The 27,305-nt window shown below is 32.6% G+C and overlaps 1 long non-coding RNA gene and 1 pseudogene across 2 annotated transcripts; one reads left to right on the forward strand and one right to left on the reverse strand.

Moving 5' to 3' along the window:
* Positions 1 to 6,412: 6,412 nt before the first annotated feature.
* On the reverse strand, positions 6,413 to 6,528 carry LOC140050625 (5S ribosomal RNA; annotated as a pseudogene).
* Positions 6,529 to 25,211: 18,683 nt separating this feature from the next.
* LOC140050371 (uncharacterized) lies at positions 25,212 to 26,831 on the forward strand. 2 transcript variants are annotated; one of them, XR_011845387.1, is made up of 3 exons: positions 25,212 to 25,499; positions 26,179 to 26,332; positions 26,762 to 26,831. It is a non-coding gene; the product is annotated as an uncharacterized lncRNA (long non-coding RNA). The 2 variants fall into 2 exon arrangements; XR_011845388.1 differs by lacking the exon at positions 26,762 to 26,831 and adding an exon at positions 26,461 to 26,505.
* Positions 26,832 to 27,305: the final 474 nt, after the last annotated feature.

Below are 27,305 nucleotides of genomic sequence, written 5' to 3' on the forward strand. Positions count from 1 at the left end.
ACCTCACTCTTATCTGATGCAAGGAAAAGAAATGAAAATACAGTAATCAGAAAATGCAACACACATAACAGATATACAATATACAGAGTCATGACTGCAGCAGAGCATCAATACAATCAGTGTAAACATTCTATAAACTGACAACATATACCAAATACATGGACACAGTATCATGTCCATTGACAATAAACAGTCTGCAGTATCGTGTCTGTTGATGCCAACCTTCATCCCACATGGGCTGGTGTGAGAACCAAGACTATAGGTTAAATAAGTTAAGATTTAGGTGTCAGTCATAGATGGAGGTGTTGCTGTCAGCAGAGATGATACTACAGACTATTGTTGCTATCGTACGAGAATCGATTGATACTTGATAAATAAACTACTTGTCCTCCCTGCTCTCCTTAATATTATTCTATTACAACTATTCACTACCCACTTCTCTTACCTCTTGCTTTATCAAATTAGCCTAACATATTTATTTACAGTATTATTGAAAATTAATTATTAACAGAATTACGAAAACTGAAAGAATAAACGTTTAGAGCAATTTAAAGTCAACAATATTTGTACAATATCCATCCTTGTTGAAAACATAAATTAATTGGTTCTCTAAAACATAAAACAATCATGCTAGTAGCTTAGTGATATTTCTCCATGGTGCTGGTAAACAACAGATAGTAAGCCTCTAAACCACTAGATTGGACCGCACTATGTAGGCCTAACATTCAAACTCTCTTAACAATACAATATGAAATTGTAATTGTAAAAAAACGTCTTTGTTTTTTAAAACAATATACAACAAAAAATCAGAAACAGAACACTGTTAATTCCAAGGTAGAAACAAAATTTTAAGATAAAAATAAAATTGACAATATGGCATACAGATATTATATAGTGAACATCTCTATAAACATATCCAACAAATATCCAGCAATACACTAATACACATGCCTACAAAACAAACAGCATTGTGATAGCTTCAGACTTGACCAAGTCTCTAGTTAGTGTTTATTTTATAACTTTGTTTTGTATTCCTTTAAAAGTTAGTTCCATCAGTGGGCATTTTGATTGTTGTTGTTCACTTAAGTAAATACCGGCTCAAGTATAGGTATGACACACCATGTGTGCCAAGGGCTTTTTAAAATGAGTATTAAACTGAATCGCCATCTAGACTCTATACTATTAAGATAGCTTCTGTAACTATACCTACTCTTCACAAAGGAAACAGTATTTCTGACTAATAATATCAAAAGCTTTTAAAACTTTTATAAAAAAATTAATTTATTTAGTAAATGAGTTTTCAAAAAATGTAATGCAAGACGAATAACACAAACATAGTGCAACACTATTAGTGTTAATGTATTAAATTAAATTAGAATACTTAGTTTATAAACTAAGTAACTAGAACCAATACAAATGTAAAGATCTTAGCACACAAAATAAATTTATTGGTAAATTAGGGTTTAATGAGGCTTCACTCTACAATATTGCATCAAGCCACAGATAGTATTGATTTACTGCAAAACACCTAGACACAGAAAAACAAACTCTAAACCAAAATAATAAAATAAATAATTTTTAAATTGGAGACAAAGAACAAGACCTCCGGGAATAACAAAAAACAGGTACTCTTTCAAGACCAGGTACTCTTAAAGACCAGGCACTCTCTCAAGACCAGGTACTCTTAAAGACCAGGTACTCTTTCAAGACCAGGTACTCTCCAAAAACTTAGAATTCTACCAACTCTTTAAATGTAATCTGGAAAGTGTGAGTTTCAGTGCGAGTACAATACAGAGGTGATACGACACAACTTATTACCCTTCAATAAAGTTAGGAATCATGTCAAAATTTCACCTACTGCATTTACTGCAGTAATTTTTTACTGTAATAAAGTATGGTTTAAGTTTGTTTCAATAAAAATGCAGTCAGTGCAATAAACAGTGTGTATGTGTATCAAAAACAAGCTTGCTAAATACTTGAGAGAGTAAACAAGATTAAAGGTGGTTTCTTCATTTCTATAAGAATAAAAGGATGTTGTGCAATAAAGTGTTACAAAATTTGTTACAAATGTTTCATTTTGATTTCTTAGATGTCGGCCCATTACCTGCAGGAGGATCATCATCATCATCAATAATTTCTACAATGGTTGGACCGCTGGACGTTGACGACGACGCAAGATTCCTCATCCTACTGAACATGTTAGAAACGCTTGTCCCGAATTGTTGCTGTTGTTGCTTGCGTTGCGTCTCCGCAATAGCGGCTTGCATCGCAAGCAGGTTTTGTTGAACCGCGTACCTTTGTTGATTCAGATCGTGAACACTCTACAATTAAAACAGATTTTGTTGAAAATAAATAGTTCCATTTGGGCAACATTAAAGCTCTGTCTACACTATCAAACTTTATGTGACAAAAAAATGTGAGGTGCCCATATATGGACATGATGATGTCATATCACTACTGTATTTGGGCATATTACTACCATATTTGGGTACATAATTAGTGCAATTACCAGAATTATTAACATACATTCAGCTATAAAATGTTCTCAGGAATGAAGTATAAAATAAGCAATACTAAATTGTAAAGCACTCGTACTTACAGGCATTGTATACACACTCTGTTGAGCAGTGCGAGCATACTGTAACACAAACAACAACAACAAATGTTACAATAGATGCACTCATTATTTAAACATAATAACATTGTATAAAACTGACTCCAAACTACAAGTGGGAAAACAGGATTCAACGTTTCGATCTAATTTGAACTATGGTATGTTAAAAACTGAATATTAAAAGGCTTTATTTGTCCATTATCATCATAAAATAACAATAGAAATTCTTTTTAAATGTTACAATGGTGGTTTAAAAAATAAATATCAATACTTGCATGTAGATTTTACATTGGCAATGTACAGTATGTAGAGGTAGAGTAACCAAATACATTACATATAAACAACTTACCTGTTGCTGCAATATAGGGTTCAACATCCTCTGGCCTGTTAATAGAGTATTGTGACCCTGTTGATACAAGTGCTGAAAAAAATATTTTAAAATAAAAACTATGAAAATATTTAATTTAAGCTAGGGAATTGTATAAAATATTGAAAATCTACCTCTTAATACAATTGCAAACCTATAAAAAATATCCTACCCCATATTGATGCATTACCTACAAAACTTAAGCTAGGAAAACCTATCAAATATCTAAAAAAGCCTACCCAATATTGTTGCATTACTTACAAAACTTAGGAAAGCCTATAAAATACGGAAAACCTATAAAATATTGAAAAAATCCTACCCCATATTGCTGCATAAACTGCGCATTTGCAGCCGCTACCCCAGGTTGCATATTATGCATTTGGAGCTGTACACGCCCTTCTTTCTCAGCTTCATAATCTTTCCACGCTTCCTTTCTTTCTTCTTCAGTCAATTCTTCCGCAATTTTGTTCTCCAAGAGGGAGTCATGTTCATGATACTTGACGATCCAATCAGCTTGGTTCTTTAGGAGTTCAGCAAGAATAAAATCCTGAAAGAGGGTTTTAAATTCTCAGAATATTTTTTTTATTCATATAAAAACTTATTTCATATTGTGTGACCTAGCCAAGCATGATTGCAGTAGTTATTGGGGTAGTTTTTTTTCCAAATCTAAAGCTATGTCTACACTATCACACTAAGGTGTCCAAATATGGTAATGATATGCCATCATCATGTCCATATATGGGCACATCACATTTTTTTGTCACATAAAGTTTGATAGTGCTTTACATATACAACAGATTTAAACATTCAATGAATATTTGAACATACTTTTGGCAGAGTTGGAGTGGGTCTTTCAGGCCGGTTGGGATCATCTAAACGATCTGGAGTAAAATTATACAGTTCAGAAAGATCGTTTGATGTGAAATGTCTTTCGATTTGATGTTCATCTACGACACGTTGGGATAAAGATTGCTTTGTAACCTATCAAAGAAAAATATATGAATATGGTTAAGTTTTAGGTTATTAGCTTATCCAATTCTCTCCATTAAAACCGTTTCAGATAGACTATTCTGTACTTTAAAAAATGCTTTGCGTAACAAATTCTTACCTAAAATTTTTTCAAATACTAAAGTACAATTAGACATTTTTAACTTTAAAAAAAATCAATACACCTACCTGACGTTCATAAATTTTCTCTTCCATAGTACCCTAATATAAAGAATTAAAAATATGCATTTTAATAAATATATTAAATCAATATAAACGTTTTTTAATTGAATAAAAAATATGCATATTTTGTTGATTAATCTAATCAGCTAAGCCCCGACATTGAGAGACTTCCAGAACCTACCTGTGCCACCAAACGGTATATATAGACAGCTTTCGTTTGGCCGAATCTATAAACTCTAAATATGGACTGTATATCATGACTAGGGTTCCATGATGCATCAAATAAAATTACTCGATTTGCTGCCACCAGATTTGTGCCCAGCGACCCGGCTCTTGTTGAGATTAAAAATAGACGAGATCTAAAGAGAAGAAAATATATCATCACATCCACACTTCTTTGCTGTACTAATTTTTAATATCTTAAGCTCTGTCTACATTATCAAGTATAAGTGACAACAAAAATAAGATGTGCCCATATATGGACATGATGATGTCAAATCACTATCATATTTAGGCACATCAGACCTTTTTTGTCAAACTAGTTTGACAGTGTGGACAGAGCTTTATGAATGTCAATACATTAAATATCAACATGTTTACCTTAGGTCATCTGGGTCATTGAATATGTCAGCCCATCGCGCCCGCATTTGTGGGGCAGTGGATCCATCCATACGAAAGTAGTCTACTCCTTTGACCCATGACCCAGTTCCAGCAATCTAAAATGTAAAAAAAAAAGATGTATGGTATTGAGTTTTAGTTTTTTTGAAAAGGATTTAGTATTTTGAGAGGTTATTACTAATGAATGAATACACCAAGTTATTTGTGTATGGCTAACACCATTTTGAATGGCAGGCTCTGACAAATTGAATAAGAAATGTGGAATTACATTTCAAACATTTATATTTTAAAACATATTATTATTATATTTTAAAATACTGTAAAGCCCTGTCTACACTATCAAAGTTAATGTGACAAAAAAAGTGTGATGTGCCCAAATATGGTAGTGATATGACATCATCCCATCCATATATGGGCACATCACATGTTCTTTGCCACAAAAGGTTTGATAGTGTAGACAGAGCTTAAGAATACAATGTCAATTACTTCTTCAGAATCTTCTTGTGGTTCTGCTTCTTCAATATGTTGAAGAAAGTCCTCAATTAAATCCAGCGACAGTAAGCTTTGGCTAAATACCAGACTGAAAAGAAAAATAAATATAATACTTTGTTTGAATTCATGATATCTGATTTATCTGGTTGATAGTTGGTCTATATTTCAGCTCGACCAGACAAAAAATAGTCTCAGACCATGCTCTTTAAGTTTATAGTGCTCAATTACTGTATGTGTTTGTATTCAGCATGGATTGCATAATCATGGAGGGAGATGGGAGGAGGAAAGGGGGAGGGGAGGGAGGAAGGAAGAGAGGAGGAAGAGAGGGAGGGAGATTAGGAAGAGAGGATGGGAGAGAGAAAAAGGGGAGAAGGGAGAAAGGGAGGAAAGGAAGAAGGAAGAGAGGAAGGAAAGGAAGAAGGAAGAGAGAGAGAGAGAGAGGAGAGAGGAAGGAAGGGAGAAAGTGGAGATGGGATGGAGAGAAGAGAAGGAAGGAGTAGGAGGAGGGAGTGGAGAGAAGAAGGAGGAGAGAAAGGAGAGAAGGAAGGGAGAGGAGGGAGGAAGAAAAGACCTTTAAATTGTCATTGGTTGCTTACACTTTATCCCCGACCATTTCAGCGAGTTTTAAAATCTCCATTAACAACAGTAATTTTCCACTCATGTCCAGGTTGTTTTTACAATCTTCTGGTACTAATGTACTGTACCACTCATCATCCCCTGGAAGGCCTTGGTCCAATTCAACAAGTTCTGGCTCTGAAAATAAAATTGTAGAATTATTACTGGTTCTGTGTCTAGTAACCAACATTGTTTTTAATGTCATGTTTTTTCTGGCAATAAATGAGTAAATAAAAAAAAATGAATTGTAACAAAAGAAAAAATTGTCATCAAGTGCTTTTTGTAGTACAAACAAATATTAGCCAGGTGAATGTAGGATTTTCCAAATGAATCCTGCTACATTTTTAAATTTTTTATTTTATTCAATCGAAACCAACAGCGATAATTACCGCCACAGGTTTGATTGGTCCTAACATTGATCAAGGGCTTCTCTTGTCCAGTGCCCACCTTCACCAGAGGAAAGGCAGATACTAGATGCAGGGGCTGCCATAAGAGTCCACAATGCTGATTTAGAATGCCTAACGGGACCCCAGCTCCATATACAGCACCCGATATTCCCAGATGGTCTCCCATCCAAGCATTAACCAGGCCCAACGTTGCTAAACTTCAGTGATCTGACGAGAACAGGTGTAAACGTGGTAAAGCCGTACCTTCATCGGCCGCTGCAGCACCGCTTCTTGTGTTTCTTGTCCGACTTCTCGTCTTCCAAGTGTTCACCACCTCTACACTACTGTCAGATTTGGCACCATCTGATTTCCCCCCCTTTTGTTTTCGTTTAGCTTTAGCTATCAATTCATCTCTAAAAATAGAAAAAGTAAATGTTTTTCATTAAGAAATTCTTATACTATAAGTATTCTTGTCGGATAAATCTATTCCATTTGAGTGGTGTTAATAACTTCAAGCTCTGTCTACACTATCAAACTTTATGTAACAAAAAAATGTGATTTGCCCATATGGAGATGATTTTGTCATATCACTACCATATTTGGTGATAGCACTACCATATTTGGGTACCTACTCGCTATCACTGCGTCCACTATTTCTCCATTCTTGTTCCTTTGATTTATTATCATCAATAAATTCAACCAAACTGTCGTCACTAGCCAATTCTTCACCAGATGTTATAAAGTCGGACATTTCATCATCATATCGGGCCTGCAAAATAAGAACTTTACATATTATTTTTAGGATACCATACCAAATATGCTCAAACGTATATAACAATATATTCAAACAATATTATATACAGTAATGTATAAAATAATCTATCAATTAACTTCAAACATTCTAAATTGTTTACAATTATCATTACCTTTTTAATGTCACGGATCGTTGAAAGTCTAAGAACCCACGGATGAGTCCAAATTCTCATCAGTGCCTGATAGTCCGCGAACAGTCCCATACGTTGGTTCTCACCGTTTTGTGTTCGTGCATAAGAATCAAGATACTTCTCATACAACTCCACCTGTACTTTAGACAGCCTCACAGAAACAACGTACTCATGTTTTGGGGGCAAGTAATTAGCAAGAGCCGAGTAATCCCTTCGCTGAAATTATAAATTAACAAAAATGATAGTTATAGTTGGTTTATGAGAATGCACAAGCGGTTTGTTACGCTTCAAGGCATTTAAAATCGTCACCTACCTGCACGCATCCTGAAAGCATTTCGTGCAATACGTGAGCACGTCTTTTCATGACACGCACATCATGCCGACTTGCATCGGAGCTCTGTCCGTTAGTAATTGGATTCACAAACCGATTGCAAAACTCTTTCTTGGTTCCCAGTAGACTGGGTTTCACAAAGTCTACCATACAATGATCTACAATATAAAATATAGATACAAAATAATTAATGTATGCTATTCTCTAGCCTGTATCCAAGCAGGGTTCAAAGTTCAAACTCTTTTTCCCTGGAGGTAACCTTTTCAAACTATAGGGCAGCAACAGAAGTGATGAAGTGGTATAGGCAAGCCTAGCTCACAGCCTAGCTCACTATATTGCTAACTATCCTTGATTCTATTCTATTTTGAATTTTGAAGGATGAGACGTCTTGACTTGTTGGTGCTGTCTGAGTTGAATTCCAAAAAGACTAATTGTCTTGAGATAGCATTGGGCGTAGTTTTCAGGTAGTCGGGAGAACATTAAACATGTTTAACTTTAAGATGACTCATCTGCCCTCGCTGTGCAACACTGTCTAAAACATAGAAAAAAACAGTCAGACTTACATTCTATTAGATTATTTTGAAGTGGCGTTCCTGTCAAACATATTCTCCTTCGAGTCTTAATCTGATTCAATGCTTTAGAGATGGCAGTCTGTTCATTTTTTAACATGTGCCCTTCGTCACATACGACAATATCTGGCCCTGAAAAACAAAACAAAAAACCCAAAGTTTTTCACTTAACATTGCCAAATCATGTCAGTGTTAACTCATTCTTGAAACTATATCAATAGAAATATTTAAGTTAAGTAATCGCATTTTGTTGTCTTTTTTTGTACTGTTTGTTCTTTTTTGTTAGGGTTACATGTTTAAAGCACTTGTGCTTATGTTGTATCCCATTCCACTTCAATTCTTTTTATGTTTTTATTTTGATTTTGGAATAAAAATGTCGATGATTTATTGATTTGCCATACAATGGCACAAATATTATTTAACTCAAATTTGAGAGGAAATAGTATAATAATATATAGAATAGTATAATAATATATAGAATAGTATAATAATATATAGAATAGTATAATAATATATAGAATAGTATAATAATATATAGAATAGTATAATAACATATAGAATAGAATAGTATAATAATATATAGAATAGTATAATATATAGAATAGTATAATATATAGAATAGTATAATAATATATAGAATAGTATAATAATATATAGAATAGTATAATAATATATAGAATAGTATCATGTTTATTTCATTATTATTTGTAATACTTGAGTATCAAACTGTTCTACCAGAGGGCTCAGAGATGTTAAATTGATGGCAATTACCTGGGTCAGTCAGAGCTTCGGAAAAAGTTTTCTTTTGTGATTTTTTGCGAATTCGTGCACCTGTGGCCAAATTACGATACATCGAGTATCCAATAATCATAACACCTCCATTTTTATGCCAAAAACGTAACGTATCTGCACGGCCGTAATTATCTTTTATTGAAGACATCTCGTACACCTGAGGAAAAAAAGCAACAATACAGCTTATCATTGAATGAGTTTATGGTTCATTGAATGAGTTTATGGTTCCTTGAATATCAAAATTGGGTAAAATTCTGTGGCATATTTGTAGTGGCTTAGCCTCTATTCACACACGTCATTTTCTATCAATATTGTGAGATCACCTGGAGGGTATTATATAAACAGGATATTTTGATGTAAAGCTCTGCCTACACTATCAAACTTTATGTGTGATTTGCCCATATACGACATGATGTTGTTATATCACTACCATATTTAGGCATATCACTACCATATTTGGGCACATCACACTTTTTGTCAAACTAGTTTGATAGTGTAGACAAAGCTTAAAAAGAACTCATAAACAATTTAAATAAGTCACATATTAAGAGTCATACTTACAGGGATTTCACTTTCTTTCCCTAACCATTTGTCAAACTCGTTCACCCAGTTGAGCACTGTATTTAGTGGAGCTACCACAAGACAGTGCTTAGCTCCAATTTCTTCTGATGACATCACAGTATGAACGTAAGATATCACCTACAAAATAAAAGTCTTTTTGTTTCTTGCCATGATGGAAAAAATTCTTGGATCCGACAGGATTTTAACCTAGGTACTTCGGGATCAGTAGCATCAAAACCACCAAGCTACAACCAAATTCTCACTATTCAGAAATGTATGTGATGATGGCCAAAAGCTTGTGAATTCTCCCATACAAGGCCCTCTATGATTTACACTACTAAGCTGTCTACACTATCAAACTTTATGTGATGTGATGTGTCAATTATCAGACATGATGATGTCATATTACTACTATACATGGGCACATCACACTTTTTTGTCAAACTAGTTTGATAGTGTAGACAGAGCTTTAAAGATTGTAGTTTATTTTACCTGTAGCGTCTTTCCTAGGCCCATACAGTGGGCAAGAATGCATCCTCCGCCATCATCTCCAATTTTATCCATATTTTCATACGTTGAATCCCACAGAAATTGTATACCCTTGACTTGATGTGGTTTCAGATTCTTGGATATAGCTTTGTCCACTTCAAGTACTACTTTATCGTTTTTTTTCTTGTCATATTCAAGAACGCATGCGGTGACCTTGGAGCTCTCCTTTGGCTTGTCTTCATTCTCATCAATGACCTTAAACAAACATTGGACAATGAAACATAATCTAGGTAAAAAGGTACTCTGAGCAAGAAACTCTTTCTTTAGGAAGTATCTAAATGTAGGCCTCTCTTTTTCAAACACTCCCATGCCAAGTTTCAACAAAAGATACTTATCTGATACTACTTTACCATTTTTTTCTATTTTCAAAAATTCTCTTGCATCTCTGCATTCCAACTGAGACCCTACAGTTATTTTATTCTATTATACCTCTTTTCTTTTTTCTGCAACTGTTTTATGTCTCTCAAGTTCCACCTGAGACACTAAAGTTATCTTATTTTATTATACCTCTTTCCTTTTTTCTGCAACTCTTTTACGTCTCTCAAGTTCTAACTGAGCTGCTGCTTTAGTTTCCTGCTTCAACTTGCTATCTTTCATTACTTTCCTTATGTTCCGACGTTTGCTCTTACTCGGTGTATCGGGATCTTCGACCTATCAAAACAGTGAATACAGTAGACATTTGGTCATTCTCATAATAATCCCAAATTTATTGTTTGAATGACATAATTTAATTCTAAATATTTTGGTTTCTGTATATTCGCTATTAGCTATACAATATCTTAATGTTAATGTAAAATTTATATAGTGCTTTTACCAATCAACTGATTGTCCCCAAGAGCTTAACATTACATTTTCGTTTCTATGGCACCTTTACAATGATCATCAAAGCACTTTACAAGAGCCAATCATCTGGTGAACATTACTTTTTTGGAGGATTGAGTGCTTCTAAGAGTTTTTTAAAATGTGTTACTGATGGTGAATTGTGAAGGTTTTTTTATATTCTAGGACAAATTTTGAAAATGAATGCTAACCAGATCGGTGAAAGTACCATTACCTTTAGAAAGTTATTTGAAGGACATAAAGAATTGCAAACCTTTTTCTCTTTCTCATCGTCTTCATCAGAGTCTTTGGATGAATCTGATGCCAATTTGATTCTTCTTCGCCTTTTCTTCCTCTTTCTACCAGTCTCTTCTTTCCCAGAAGTCTGAGAGCTTTCACCATCCTTTTTTTTTCTACGCCTTTTCTTCTTTTGTTTCATTTTCTCGTCAGAGCTTTCCATTTCTTCAGAAGTGCTGCCTTCAGAGTTTTTTCTTTTAGATTTCTTTCCTTTGGATTTTTTCTTTCCAACTGAATCATCAGAACTAGTTTGAGAATTATTTGAATTCAGTTTCTTTCGTTTTCCTCTTTTTCCTTTTGTATCAGAATCAGATGATGAATCAGTTGAGCTGGAATTATCCTGTTTTCTCTTTCTTTTCAGCATTTGTGCTCTTCTGTTCGCTCGCTTTTCACGTTTACTCTGATTATCTTCATCACTACTGTCACTACTTTCTCTTAGAATTACTTTCATAAGTCGATGTGCTTTTCTTTTTTTCTTTTTTTTAGTATCATCAGAATCGGTTTCTTCCTCAGAGGATTCTTCAGTCTCTTCCTCGGAAGATTCTTCCTTTTCTTCATCATCTTCATCCTCATCTTTCTCCGATTTTTCAGATTTATTTTTCTTCTTCTTATTATTACCATCTGAGTCAGATTCATCTTTTTTTTCAGAAGCATTTCTATCTTCCTTTTCTTTTTTGTTTGCATCTTTTTTAGATTTCTCTTTCGTTTTTTTTTTCTTATCCTTTTGTTGATCCTCATCTCCAGAGCATTCATCTGATGCGTTAACACCCTCTGCTGCTTCTTCAGCTTTGAGTTCTGCAAGCACTAACTTTTCAGCAAATTCATCAACATCCACATCACTTTCTTTGGAGATGTCTGACCCTAAATAGCCATTATCTGTAGGTTCTAAATCTATCATTTCTTGATCTGATCCACCCTTTTCTTTGGCTTCCAGAGCATGTTTTCTTCTTTGTTCTGTGTCGTCACTCAGATCAGAAGAGCTTACCTCTAGATCAGAAATAGAATTCTTGGTCTTCTTTGAATTGGATTTTTTCTTTTTCACTTTATCTTTTTTTTCTGGTGTTTTTTCTACATCAGATTCGTCAAGTTTGGGCTTCTTCTTTTTATTCCTTTTGGCAAGATTTGCTATCAATTTCTCTATCGAAGAATCTGATTGAGAATCTTCTTTCCTATCCTCCTTATCTTTCCTTTTCTCCACTTTGTCTGAACATTCTTTTTTTCTTACATCCTTTTTCTTAATCTTTTTACTTTTATTCTTGCAGTTTCCATCCCCTTTCTTTTTGCACGTTTCATCAATATCTAACAAAGAATCATCAGAATCATCTTCCTCTTCACTTGATGTTTCATTTGTGCTATTTTGATCTTCTGTTTTGACGTGTTCTCTTTTGGATTTTATATTTTTCACTTTATCTTTTTTTTCTGGTGTTTTTTCTACATCAGATTCGTCAGTTTCGGGCTTCTTTTTATTCTTTTTGGCAAGATTTGTTATCAATTTCTCTACCGAAGAATCTGATTGAGAATCTTCTTTCCTATCCTCTTTATCTATTCTTTTCTCCACTTTGTCTGAACATTCTTTTTTTCTTACATCCTTTTTCTTAATCTTTTTACTTTTATTCTTGCAGTTTCCATCCCCTTTCTTTTTGCGCTTTTCATCAATATCTAACAAAGAATTATCAGAATCATCTTCCTCTTCACTTGATGTTTCATTTTTGCTATTTTGATCTTCTGTTTTGACGTGTTCTCTTTCCTTTTCTAGTTTCTCTTTATCATCATCAGAATCTGAAGAACTTTTGTCTGTTTCTGTTTTGATGTGTTCTTTTTCCTTTTCTATTTTCTCATTTTCATCATCAGAATCTGAAGAACCTTTGTCTGTTTCTGTTTTGATGTGTTCTTTTTCCTTTTCTATTTTCTCTTTATCATCATCAGAATCTGAAGAACCTTTGTCTGTTTCTGTTTTGATGTGTTCTTTTTCCTTCTCTAATTTCTCCTTTTCATCATCAGAATCTGAAGAATTTTGTTCTGCTTCTGTTTTGATGTGTTTTATCGCCTTCTTTATTTTCACTTTTTCATCATCAGAATCTGAAGACATTTTTTCTTCTTCACTTGACAAAACTTCTTCTCCATCTTTCTTAATTTGATCTTTTTCATTTTTTTCTTTATCCTCTTTCTTTGACTCAATTTCTTCTTCATCATCATCACTCGATTGCAGCAAATTATCATCCTCCTTGTCTCTATCTCCTTCATCTTCATTTCCAACTGACTCTGCTTTCTGCGTAACATCTTTTGGTTTATCTGTTTTTGCTTGTTTCAACGTTTCTGCCTCTTCTGAACTTTCATTTGATAAATCCTTTTGTTTGTCACCCTTTTTCCTATTTTTTCTCTTACTCTTGCTTTTTTCCTTGTTAAGCTCAAATTCTAATTCTGAATCAGAGCTACTATCATCTGATTCTCTTGATATTTTCCCATTCATTTCAGATGTTTCTTTCTGGACACTTTCTTTTGTTTTATCATCACCTTTTGATTTCTGATCAATTTCACAGATATCACTACTTTCATCGCTTTTATTACACAGTGCCTTTCTGCTATCACGATTTAAAGTAGTTTTTAGTTTCCTTGGGGACTTGGAAAATCTTTTTGAATGATTTAGACTGCCATTTTGCAATGATTTTTTCTTCCTTTTCCTTTCTTTCTTGTAATCGCCATCAGACCATTCCGGTTCATCACTGTCATCAGATGATAAACTAACAAGAAAGTTCAAAACTTGTTTTTGTAAGGATTTAGCAACATCCATAACAACATTCAAATTTCTAACAAATGTTTTTAAAGTTTTTGTTTCCATTCCCACAAATTCACTTGCTGGTGGTTTAAACTTTTTGCCTTTGAAAGGTTTTAGTTCATTTGATAAGTAGTCTGCATGTTTCTTTATATTTAACAATATTCTTGACATATCACTGCCAACCTCAGGATTTTTAGATGGTGTCTTTTTATGTAAAATGCTAGAACACAACTGTTGCAAGTCAGCCAATTGAAATGGTTCACAGCCGTAGCATTTCCACTTGTAATCATCATCTGCATTTAGAATTCCAGATAATTCTTCTCGTCCGAGGTTACGTAGTATACAAGACCGACAAAAAACTTTACAACAAAAGTCGCAACAGATAAGTTTGCCGCCCTCACCACACCAATGACACTGCTCATCTATATCGTCTTCATCCTTAGTAAAAGATCCACTTGTATAAAAATTATAACATTTCTATTTGAAAGAAAAATTAAAATGGTTGAAAATTAATACAGATTAAAATCAATATGGTTTAAAAAACATTGTAAAGTACATTTGTACTAATTTTACTCTGGGGCTGATCCAGGATTTTGAACGGGGAGGACCAACATATAGTATTAATAATCATAACTAGATATCAAAAGTTGTTAGTTTTTATCATCAAAAGTGGGAATTGCAATCTTGGATTTTATGAAATGCCTTTATATGGATATGATGATATCATATCCTTACCATATTTGGGCACATCACACATTTTTGTCACATAAAGTTTGATAGTGTAGACAGAGCTTTAGAAAAAGATCACGAACTTGTAATCGTGTAACTTACTCGACAAATGAGAACTTTGAGAGAAGGATGCTCGTGAAGTTTCCACTTAATATCTGGATTTAATTGCGTATTGCAACTCGTACATCGTACAACATCCGAATCAGCTGAAATACAAACACACTGCTCTTTAAAAAACAATTTAAAATGTTCTTTCTCAATTAAAAACCACAGAGTAACATTCCACAGAAAATAATAGGCAATTTAAAAAAGAATTATTTTTGTCCCTTTTTTTGGAAACACCAATCGTGATATTCATTGTATACAGCAACATTGACAACAAACACCTATACAACAAGGTAGACAATTGGTTAGCTCACCATATATGCTAGACTCCAATCCAGCAGCTTACAGAAATAAAGCAAAAACATTAATTACAATTATGTTTGCAGATCACTAATTGACATGCAAGACATTTTTGCAGTGGCAGCACTTAAGGCTAGCAAACGTTACTCACTTCCTTTATTTCTTTTCTTTCTGAACTCCGGCCCTTTGAATTCATTCTCACTCGCACTTTCTGGTTGGACAACAATAGTACCTTAAAAAGAAGCAATCAAAATATGATCTTACTATTTATATCGTTAACTGATAAGTATTTCTCATCACGGGACATCCACAGAGGAGGAGATCATTACAATCACCTTATGTTTAAAACCCAGCCGCCATTGTGATACATTGTGAAGACATGATGTCATATCACTACCATATTTGGGTATACTGTATCACTACCATATTTGGTCACATCACACTTTTTTTGTCAAACTAGTTTGATAGTGTAGACAGAGCTTAAGACATATTGTACAATGAGGCAATTCTTACCATCTTCCAGAGTAGAGACACCTTCACTGTTTGTTTGAATTAACAACCCTTCTTTCTTCTTCTTTTTACTCTTCTTATCTTTCTGTTTCTCAGAATCACTACTTTTTTCAGAATCATTACTTTTTTCAGAATCACTACTTTTTTCAGAATCACTTTCTTCTTCCTCTTTCTCACAATTGTCGTTTGCTTTACCATTCTTCTTTTGTAAGTTTGTCTGTTCTTTTTCCTCTTTTATCTTATTAGATTCTTCAAGATTATGTTCATCTTTCATATCATCATTACTGATATCCATACTATCACATTCATTTTTGTCATTATTATTCACTTTTCCTTTAGTTTGCTTTTCATCAACTTGCTCCACATTAGTTTCATCCTTTTCTTTTTTATTCAATGGTTTATCTTCCTTTTCATCACATTTGTGAGTGACATGTCTGGTCACAATTGGTTTCCTAATAAGGAAATAGGACGAGTAACATATTTTAAGAAAAAAGACAATAAATCGTTTGATAACATTTCTAAATTAGCTCCAAGTCATATTGACATCTGGTTTTGATTCAGCACTTATGAGCATAGTTACGGGCTTGAGCAGAATGTATGATAGATTGCATAGCTCTGTATAGTCTAGTCACCACTAATATAATATCTGTAGCAACTCCAGGCAAGCTCAGTATTAAAATCGGATCACTTTAGGTCAATTATGTGGAAAATTTATGGAAAATCAAGTTAAGTAACTCAAAAAGAATGCATACCTTCTTGATCTTCTTCTGCCTTGATTGCTTTCTTCCTAAAAAAAGAGGAAAATGAAAATGATTAACTTAGTTGAATCCGAATACAGTAATAGTTACAATAAAAATAAAAATAGTCAAAGACATTTTTAGAGACATTTATTGTCAAGAGTAAGGTTTTGATAAAATGAGATATTACTGTATATCCTACTGTAAACTATTTATCCACTATACTAATAAATAAATTGACACCTTAATATTATTATCACACACATATGTATGCATTCATATTGTAAGTCTGAAACTGAAGAGAAAGAAAATTGTAGTATGTATACTACAATTTACATCAATTTGCATAATATGTACATATTTATTATTACTATTTTAAGTGAAAAGATACAATCCTTTGTTTACCTCTTTTTTCTCTTGTGGATCTTCATTATCCTCTTCTAGGCAATCTTTTTTTCCTTCAATGACTTCCATCATTTCATCCTTTGCCACTTCATTTTCTTTCATTTCATCGTGTGATTCTTCTGTGACTTTATCTTTTTTTTTGTTGCTTTCTAAAACATCCTACAATAGAAAAAATCAAACATTTAAATTCAATCCTCTTTTATCTTATTAGATCTTCTAGATTACTTTCATTTTTCATATCTTCATTACTGATATCCATACTATCACATTCATCTTTCATATCTTCATTACTGATATCCATACTATCACATTCATCTTTCATATCATCATTACTGATATCCATACTATCACATTCATCTTTCATATCTTCATTACTGATATCCATACTATCACATTCATCTTTCATATCTTCATTACTGATATCCATACTATCACATTCATCTTTCATATCTTTATTACTGATATCCATACTATCACATTCATCTTTCATATCATCATTACTGATATCCATACTATCACATTCATCTTTCATATCATCATTACTGATATCCATACTATCACATTCATCTTTCATATCTTCATTACTGATATCCATACTATCACATTCATCTTTCATATCTTTATTACTGATATCCATACTATCACATTCATCTTTCATATCTTCATTACTGATATCCATACTATCATCATTACTGATATCCATACTATCACATTCATCTTTCATATCTTCATTACTGATATCCATACTATCATCATTACTGATATCCATACTATCACATTCATCTTTCATATCTTCATTACTGATATCCATACTATCACATTCATCTTTCATATCTTCATTACTGATATCCATACTATCACATTCATCTTTCATATCCTCATTACTGATATCCATACTATCACATTCATCTTTCATATCTTCATTACTGATATCCATACTATCACATTCATCTTTCATATCTTCATTACTGATATCCATACTATCACATTCATCTTTCATATCCTCATTACTGATATCCATACTATCACATTCATCTTTCATATCATCATTACTGATATCCATACTATCACATTCATCTTTCATATCATCATTACTGATATCCATACTATCACATTCATCTTTCATATCTTCATTACTGATATCCATACTATCACATTCATCTTTCATATCCTCATTACTGATATCCATACTATCACATTCATCTTTCATATCTTCATTACTGATATCCATACTATCACATTCATCTTTCATATCATCATTACTGATATTCATACTATCACATTCATCTTTCATATCTTCATTACTGATATCCATACTATCACATTCATCTTTCATATCTTCATTACTGATATCCATACTATCACATTCATCTTTCATATCATCATTACTGATATCCATACTATCACATTCATCTTTCATATCTTCATTACTGATATCCATACTATCATCATTACTGATATCCATACTATCACATTCATCTTTCATATCTTCATTACTGATATTCATACTATCATCATTACTGATATCCATACTATCACATTCATCTTTCATATCTTCATTACTGATATCCATACTATCACATTCATCTTTCATATCTTCATTACTGATATCCATACTATCACATTTATCTTTCATATCTTCATTACTGATATCCATACTATCATCATTACTGATATCCATACTATCACATTCATCTTTCATATCTTCATTACTGATATTCATACTATCATCATTACTGATATCCATACTATCACATTCATCTTTCATATCTTCATTACTGATATCCATACTATCACATTCATCTTTCATATCTTCATTACTGATATCCATAGTATCATCATTACTGATATCCATACTATCACATTCATCTTTCATATCATCATTACTGATATCCATACTATCACATTCATCTTTCATATCATCATTACTGATATCCATACTATCACATTCATCTTTCATATCATCATTACTGATATCCATACTATCACATTCATCTTTCATATCATCATTACTGATATCCATACTATCACATTCATCTTTCATATCATCATTACTGATATCCATACTATCATCATTACTGATATCCATACTATCACATTCATCTTTCATATCTTCATTACTGATATTCATACTATCATCATTACTGATATCCATACTATCACATTCATCTTTCATATCTTCATTACTGATAGTGATATCCATACTATCACATTCATCTTCCATATCTTCATTACTGATATCCATACTATCACATTTATCTTTCATATCTTCATTACTGATATCCATACTATCATCATTACTGATATCCATACTATCACATTCATCTTTCATATCTTCATTACTGATATCCATACTATCACATTCATCTTTCATATCTTCATTACTGATATCCATAGTATCATCATTACTGATATCCATACTATCACATTCATCTTTCATATCATCATTACTGATATCCATACTATCACATTCATCTTTCATATCATCATTACTGATATCCATACTATCACATTCATCTTTCATATCATCATTACTGATATCCATACTATCACATTCATCTTTCATATCATCATTACTGATATCCATACTATCATCATTACTGATATCCATACTATCACATTCATCTTTCATATCATCATTACTGATATTCATACTATCACATTCATCTTTCATATCATCATTACTGATATCCATACTATCACATTCATCTTTCATATCATCATTACTGATATCCATACTATCACATTCATCTTTCATATCTTCATTACTGATATCCATACTATCATCATTACTGATATCCATACTATCACATTCATCTTTCATATCATCATTACTGATATTCATACTATCACATTCATCTTTCATATCATCATTACTGATATCCATACTATCACATTCATCTTTCATATCTTCATTACTGATATCCATACTATCACATTCATCTTTCATATCTTCATTACTGATATCCATACTATCACATTCATCTTTCATATCTTCCTTACTGATATCCATACTATCACATTCATCTTTCATATCTTCATTACTGATATCCATACTATCACATTCATCTTTCATATCATCATTACTGATATCCATACTATCACATTCATCTTTCATATCATCATTACTGATATCCATACTATCACATTCATCTTTCATATCATCATTACTGATATCCATACTATCACATTCATCTTTCATATCTTCATTACTGATATCCATACTATCACATTCATCTTTCATATCATCATTACTGATATCCATACTATCACATTCATCTTTCATATCTTCATTACTGATATCCATACTATCACATTCATCTTTCATATCATCATTACTGATATCCATACTATCACATTCATCTTTCATATCATCATTACTGATATCCATACTATCACATTCATCTTTCATATCATCATTACTGATATCCATACTATCATCATTACTGATATCCATACTATCACATTCATCTTTCATATCATCATTACTGATATCCATACTATCATCATTACTGATATCCATGACATTTTTGTTTATTGTTATTTACTTTTCCTTTAGTTTGCTTTTCATCAACTTGCTCCACATTAGTTACATGCTTTTCTTTTTTATTCAATGGTTCATCTTCCTCTTCATCACATTTGTGAGTGACATGTCTGGTCACATTTGGTTTCCTAATAAGGAAATAGGATGAGTAACATATTTTAAGAAAAAAGACAATAAATCGTTTGATAACATTTCTAAATTAGCTCCAGGTCATATTGATATCTGGTGTTGACTCGGCACTTATGAGCATGCTCAGAAAGTTATGGGCTTAAGCAGAATGTATGATTGCTTAGCTCTGTATAGTCTAGTCACTACTAATATAATATCTGTAGCAACTCCAGCAAGCTCAATATCCAAATTAGATTACTTTAAACCTCAGGTACAGGCATGAAGTTTAAATATAATATTTGGTTAATTGTACATAAATTAAATATTTGTAACAGAAATCGAGACGAAAAAAAATGAATTTCCCTTAATATGGTCAAATACAAAATTTGGTAAAATTCTTCCATAAAAACCAGGAAGACTTTTTTCAGTAGTTAGGTAGTTATAGCTAGGTAGCTAATGTAATAACATGTCGGGTGACTCCCTAGACGGTGAAAAAAGAAAGGTGGATATACGGTGGATAATTTTTGCTATAGCATGAAAATAAAAATCTGAAGTTGAATAAAAATATCAGAAATGTAATATTCAAGTTATATTACCTATATTTAGTCATCTGATAACATTTTTTACCACACCATTTATTTTTCATAGGTTTTTAAAATGCCTCGCTATTTACAAAATTTGTGTACAAAAGAATAGAGATTTTACTGTGTAATTTGAACTATCCCCCCACTGATAAGAAAGTGCTTATTTCCAACAAGCTCGTGTAACACAAATAAAATCCCAAAAATTATGAAACATAGGGGAAACTATAGATCGATAATTATTGGAATGTATGATCAATAGAAATTTTTTGCCCGCACCTGGACTTTAAGTCAATTATGGGGAAAATTTATGGAAAATCAAGTTAAGGAACTCAAAAAGAATGCATACCTTCTTGATCTTCTTCTACTTTGATTGCTTTCTTCCTAAAAAAAGAGGAGAATGAAAATTATTAAATTAGTTGAATCCGAATACAGTAATAGTTACAATAAAAATAATCAATGACATTTGTTGATAAATAATTAAACTTAAGAGACATTTATTGTCAAGACCAAGGTAGCATTATTTTCATAAAATAGATATTATATTACTATCAGCTATTCATCCACTATACTAATAAATAAATAATTAGTACTTGGAAATGTACATCTTAATAATATTACGACACACAAACGTATTTATATTGTGATTGAATAAAAAGTCTGAAACTGAACAGAAAGACAATTATAGTATGTATATACTACAAATAATGAATACATTACTTTGCATAATAATTAATATGTACATATTTATTATTACTAAAGTGAAAAGATCCAATCCTTTGTTTACCTCTTTTTTCTCTTGTGGATCTTTATTATCCTCTTCTAGGCAATCTTCTTTTCCTTCAATGACTTCCATCATTTCATCCTTTGCCACTCCATTTTCTTTTATTTCATCGTTTGATTTTTCTGTGACTTTATATTTTGTTTTTTTGCTTTTTAAAACATCCTACAATAGAAAAAATCAAACATTCAAATTCAATTCAAAATTTATAAAGCGTCTAATGTTGTGAAATCTTCAACTGTTGTGAAATCTCCAACGATGTACATACAAAAAAACAACCAAATATATATAACCGTTGCTAACCAACTCGGTCTAGATTTAACTCTGGTCTGCACCAATAGAGAGAAATGGCGAACCGACGTCTAAAATCTGAGTGGGTATAAAATCATAACAAACCGTTGAGGGCGACACATTTCTTATGTTTATACACGTGAATCATGGCGTCGTCTAACCAATGTTGTTGCTGTAACGCTCATAATTCTTATTGTATTTGTGTATTTACACAATAAAACAATGAAATATGTATAAAAGTCATCCATCATTCACAATCATCATAATACTCCTAAAATATCTCATATCTGTAGGTCTACATTAGACTAGGCATAGTATTATAGTAGAATGGTGTTATCAAGCATTCATTACTGCCACTGGCGGTAGCCCCCCCCCCCCCTCCCCTGCAGGAAGCATCACGACACTAGCCACATAACAAAATGGCAGTTGTCCAGCTGAAACTAATGCTAGGCCTACATCTACTACTAGAGATGCTCTACATAGTCTTACTACCTAGCTAGGATAGGCCTAGCAGTACCCTAGCTAAAGTAGTAGTAGTAGTAGTAGTACAGTATGCAATAACCAATTTCCAATATTATTATTATTATAATAACCGATAATCCGTAGGCTCGAGGTACTACAGCATACATACAGGCCAACTATCTAGGGCCTAGAGCTGGGTACAGTATATAACAAAACGCGTCTTAATTCAATCCAAATTAAAATAAAATATGTTAAGATTTGCCCATATAACATTAAAATTGTTAAGGGTGTTGCAAAAAAAAAGATACTGCTATTATGTGTGTTTTAAACCTTCTTTTCTACCTTCCTTTTTAACTCAACCCATCGGAATTTCCCATACAATAACATGTGGCGAAATGGTTTGTTTACAATCTATACCCACTCGGTGAAATTTGAGTGACGTCATCGCGGTTCGCCATTTCTCTCTATTGTCTCTCAGCCATCCCAGACTTGGGGACTCCTACCCTAGTGTGAAGGAAAGTAGATTAGAAAAAAAGATTAATACTTACTTCCATAGTTAGGACAACAGCAATACTACAGTAGTAGTGAGGTGTTTTAAGTTTCAGAATTCATAACTTGGTATCTAAATGATAGAAAAAGATAGCATCAGTCAATAATTCTCAGAGAGTATGGTTTTGTAGAGTTTGTGACATTCAGCAAGTGTTGGGAGATTCAGCGAGTATATTCAAGCCATGTATGTACGGTACAGCTCCCATTTTTAACTTGTCATCTGATAAGACTTGTTCCACCACCAGAACTATTAGCGGTAATCATCAAACCTGCACAGATTTTAAGGCCTAGGTTACTGTGCCTCTGTAACCATCCCTTAATGCATCAACCTTGATCACCTATATTAGCAGAAATTATCTTATCTGGTTTTCTTCTTCCCATTTTCTCAACTTCTCACACGAAATGTGACATTAAATCCCGCATTAAATATGCTGTAGTTGACCGTGTGCCAGTGGTTTGTACTGTGAGTTTGTGGCTTAATACTTAATATTGGAAGCACTACAGAAAACCTTATCTGTTGTACATGTTGATATGTTGTACATGTTGATGTTCAACATGAATATTCATCACATTGAATAAATTATGCAAATGAGAATGTAAAATTTGACAAATGCTATCTTATTCTTAAAACAATATTTCGATGTAAACAGATTAATTATTATAGAAGAGGTTAGCATACAGTAAATAATATTTATTACAATTGATGTTTTATAAATAATTATTTTAAAAATTAAAACTTTTTCAATCAATAATGAGGTCATCTTTACTGATTGATGTTTTGAACTTACTCCCTCTGCTGTGAGAATTAAACTTTTTTTAAAGAAATTTCTTTTGAGAAAATTAAAACCATACACTGATTATTATCAACAAAAACAAATGAGATATATATATTTAAGTATAGTAGTATGTGATTGTGTTAGTTTAAATTAAATAATACATCAATCCTACTCTACAAGTAGGGGGTGAGTACAATAAAGGCAAAAGCGAGACACACAATAGCATAGCGGACTATTCTATGATGATGCATGTGAAATGTTGACATTTTCTTATTTCAGTTTCCGACTAGAAAGAACTAGGCCATTATTAGACCTGGGCTAGTAGCATAGGTTTTAACAACAGAAGAAAACATTAGAAGATTAAATTCTCTTTCCGAAGTTGTATCGATTAATCAAAACATTAGCCTACCCCACTAACTACACACATCATGAATGAATGACCCTCTGAACGTAAAATTCACCGGCAGTAAATGCAGTGAGTGTCCACTGTGCATGCTGCGTCGAGCACCCGTCTTCTCTATCTAAATTGGACGCCTTTTACGTTAGTTTTAGGGCAATACTAATCTAATGTATTCAAAAGAATGTCGACTAACTTACTTAGTAGTACCCTTGTAAACAGGAATTCAATCTTACTATAATAAAGTCTAGAATTTGATTAAGATTCGATGAGGCTGACAAAGTAGTCGCGAGAAAAGGTACAAAAGCACTGCGGATGAAAGACAGACAGCGCCCCCAATAATTGCTTGTTTTTCGCGCGTGATTTTAATAGTTCTCAGCTAGCTCTCTCTCCCCTCCCTAGAATCTAGATGGATGATGACATAGGCCTAGGCCTAGGCCTATAGTTAGTTCGAAGGTCCCTCTCTTTTTTCACCCTGAGCCATTTATTTATTTAAAAAAAAACATTTATTAAAACACAAATGAATTGCAATCAATTCAACAACTGTTTAAAAAAAAATTTATTTAAACAATTTGATTATTTACAAAGGTGGTCCATAGGCCATCGGGTGAAAATCCTATCGTTCAATCCCGTTCCAGTCTCATTAGCCTAAAAAAACTCTACATGATAATTATGTTAATAATATTTTAAAAGTAATAACACAAAGTTTCACCTAAAAAACGTATCATATAACAAGGAAATCACATTTCAACGTCAGTATTTGAAAATTTTTTTACATTGTGTTGACCCATGACCTTTTCCACACGAAACTCTTTTAGCCAAAAAATGTTTTTTTTTCATTGAGGTTTTATTCATTAAATAAAATATTTATTCACAAAAACTACATTGAAGAAGCTCAGTGATATTTAGTATATTAATTATAACAGAAAACTTGATAATAAAACAGTATTATCGTAATTTTAGTACAACAATTGTTAACGATTTGGTGAATATGGACGCGTGACATGAACTGTGCACAAACAACAGCATGGCTTCGATTGATGAAAGCCACGTTTGTGATCTTCAAATAAAATGTTGTTTTCACCATGAAAACATTACTGATAAAACGGCATTTCCAATTACGGAAGTTCGATTTTATAAGGTTGTTGCTTGTACCAAGTTATGGGTAAACTTAGATGGTACCTGTAAAGATATTGCTAATAAACTAGTATCCGAGCTAGATATTCTTAATGCGTCATATGAAGACATAATAACAAAGCATCCATATTTTGGATTTCATCACCATTGTTATCGTAAATACATCAACACAAGAACGATAGAATTGGTAAGTTTAACACATTCACTAGCCTAGGTTTATTTCCTTTAGTGCAAACGATTCAAACCAAAATATATAAAATTAGGCCAACAGAAGAGTACCCTCCTCCTACCTTTCCTCCAAAATAAGGTCCTTATCTAGTCCTAGCTAGGGCCTGGCCCTAGCCTAGGCTATAATGTATACGCCCTGACAGTGACTCGAACAATGAAAGTAACTAGACTAAAAATTAGAAGTAGGCCAACAAATAGATATAATATACAACTGTGCAGTGGTAGTAAACTGAGAAACTCTACATTGCCAGTTAACAAAATTATTCTTAATTTTTCATTCAGGCTGAAAATCGTGTGTCGAAAAAACGAAAAATGGAAAGTTCCCAGCCAACTGACCTTGCTAGTACTAGTAGTACTGCTAGTGATCCTCCACCTACTAAGAAGACAAAACATTTGTTACGGAGCAAGACCCGTATCAGTCAATCAGGGACTATTTTACCTAAAGTATGTATCATTTGTAAAAAGGCACAGAAGCAGATTAGAAAAAATTACAAAACCTGCAACCAGAAATTGAGAAAGGCTCTCACAGATGATGCAGGTAAGAGCCTTTTAAAACAATTAATACAATTTTTTGTACGTGGTATAGATTATGTACATATATAACTTATTAACCATTTTTTTATGCTGTATATTTAAAGGATTCCTAAGAGCAGCTGCTGAAATGAAAAATGACCAAGAAATGTTGAAGGACATACACGGAAAGAGCTGTGCTTGCATTGAAGTGAGGTACCATGACTCATGCTACAGGGAATATATAAAAATTGTGCACCGAAAGAAACATATTCATGCAAAGTATGTTTAATTTTATTTATGTTAAGTTATTGTATGTAAGCCTTATTATTATACATATTATTATTACTGTATATATTAATTTGATATATATCATATACCAACCAAGAGATTTGTCATTATTTGTTCAGGTCTTCAACAAAGTCATTTTTTGATGAACATAAAAAAGGCTACAATGTGTTTTGTGAAACAATTATTAAAGGAAGAATGAAAACCGGTCAAGAAATCATCAGATTAAGTAAACTTCAGAAGTACCTTGACAAGTATATTCAAGAAGAGGAACATATTAATTTGGGATATGTAAGGTACTGTATGCAGTTTGATTAATTTTCTTACCTTACAATGGAACATATGCGTAATAATGATATTGTTAATTTAATTTACCTTCACAATAAGTTATAGCTTCTAATGCAATATTTTGTTTTATAACAGGTCAGATTTACTAAAAGCAAAACTCGAAAAAGATTTTCCAGAGCTTGTATTCCATTTACCAAGTAAAAGGTTAGTAATTACAAATTGTAGATATATAGATGGTAACCCATAACAAATTGGAATGCTTTTTTTTTTAACAATTTGAATGTATGTATACTATATTATAATAAAGTAATTATACTTTTTTTGGCATTTTTTAGGAATGAGGCAACCATGGTTTATTTTGCTGACATATCCACAGGCTCTTTTGCTGAGCAATTTTTGGAATCAGAAGAGAGTACTGACCTGTCATCAGATGCATCTGTTAATCCTGATATATCTACCACTACAAATAAAGAGGAAAGATATCATTTGCAAGATGAATCACGAACAATTCACTTAGCAGGTAAACCATATTGTATAATTGTTTTAGACAACATATGAATTCATTAAAATAATAGCCTATTTAATGGTAACTTTATTTGTCTTTACAGGCCTGATTTTAAAGAATGCAATCAAGACATCAGAGTCAATGGACTATAAGTGGCCTCCACGAGCAAGTGAT

This window comes from Antedon mediterranea, chromosome 5, assembly GCF_964355755.1.
Source record: "Antedon mediterranea chromosome 5, ecAntMedi1.1, whole genome shotgun sequence".
NCBI classification, from domain to species: domain Eukaryota; kingdom Metazoa; phylum Echinodermata; class Crinoidea; order Comatulida; family Antedonidae; genus Antedon; species Antedon mediterranea.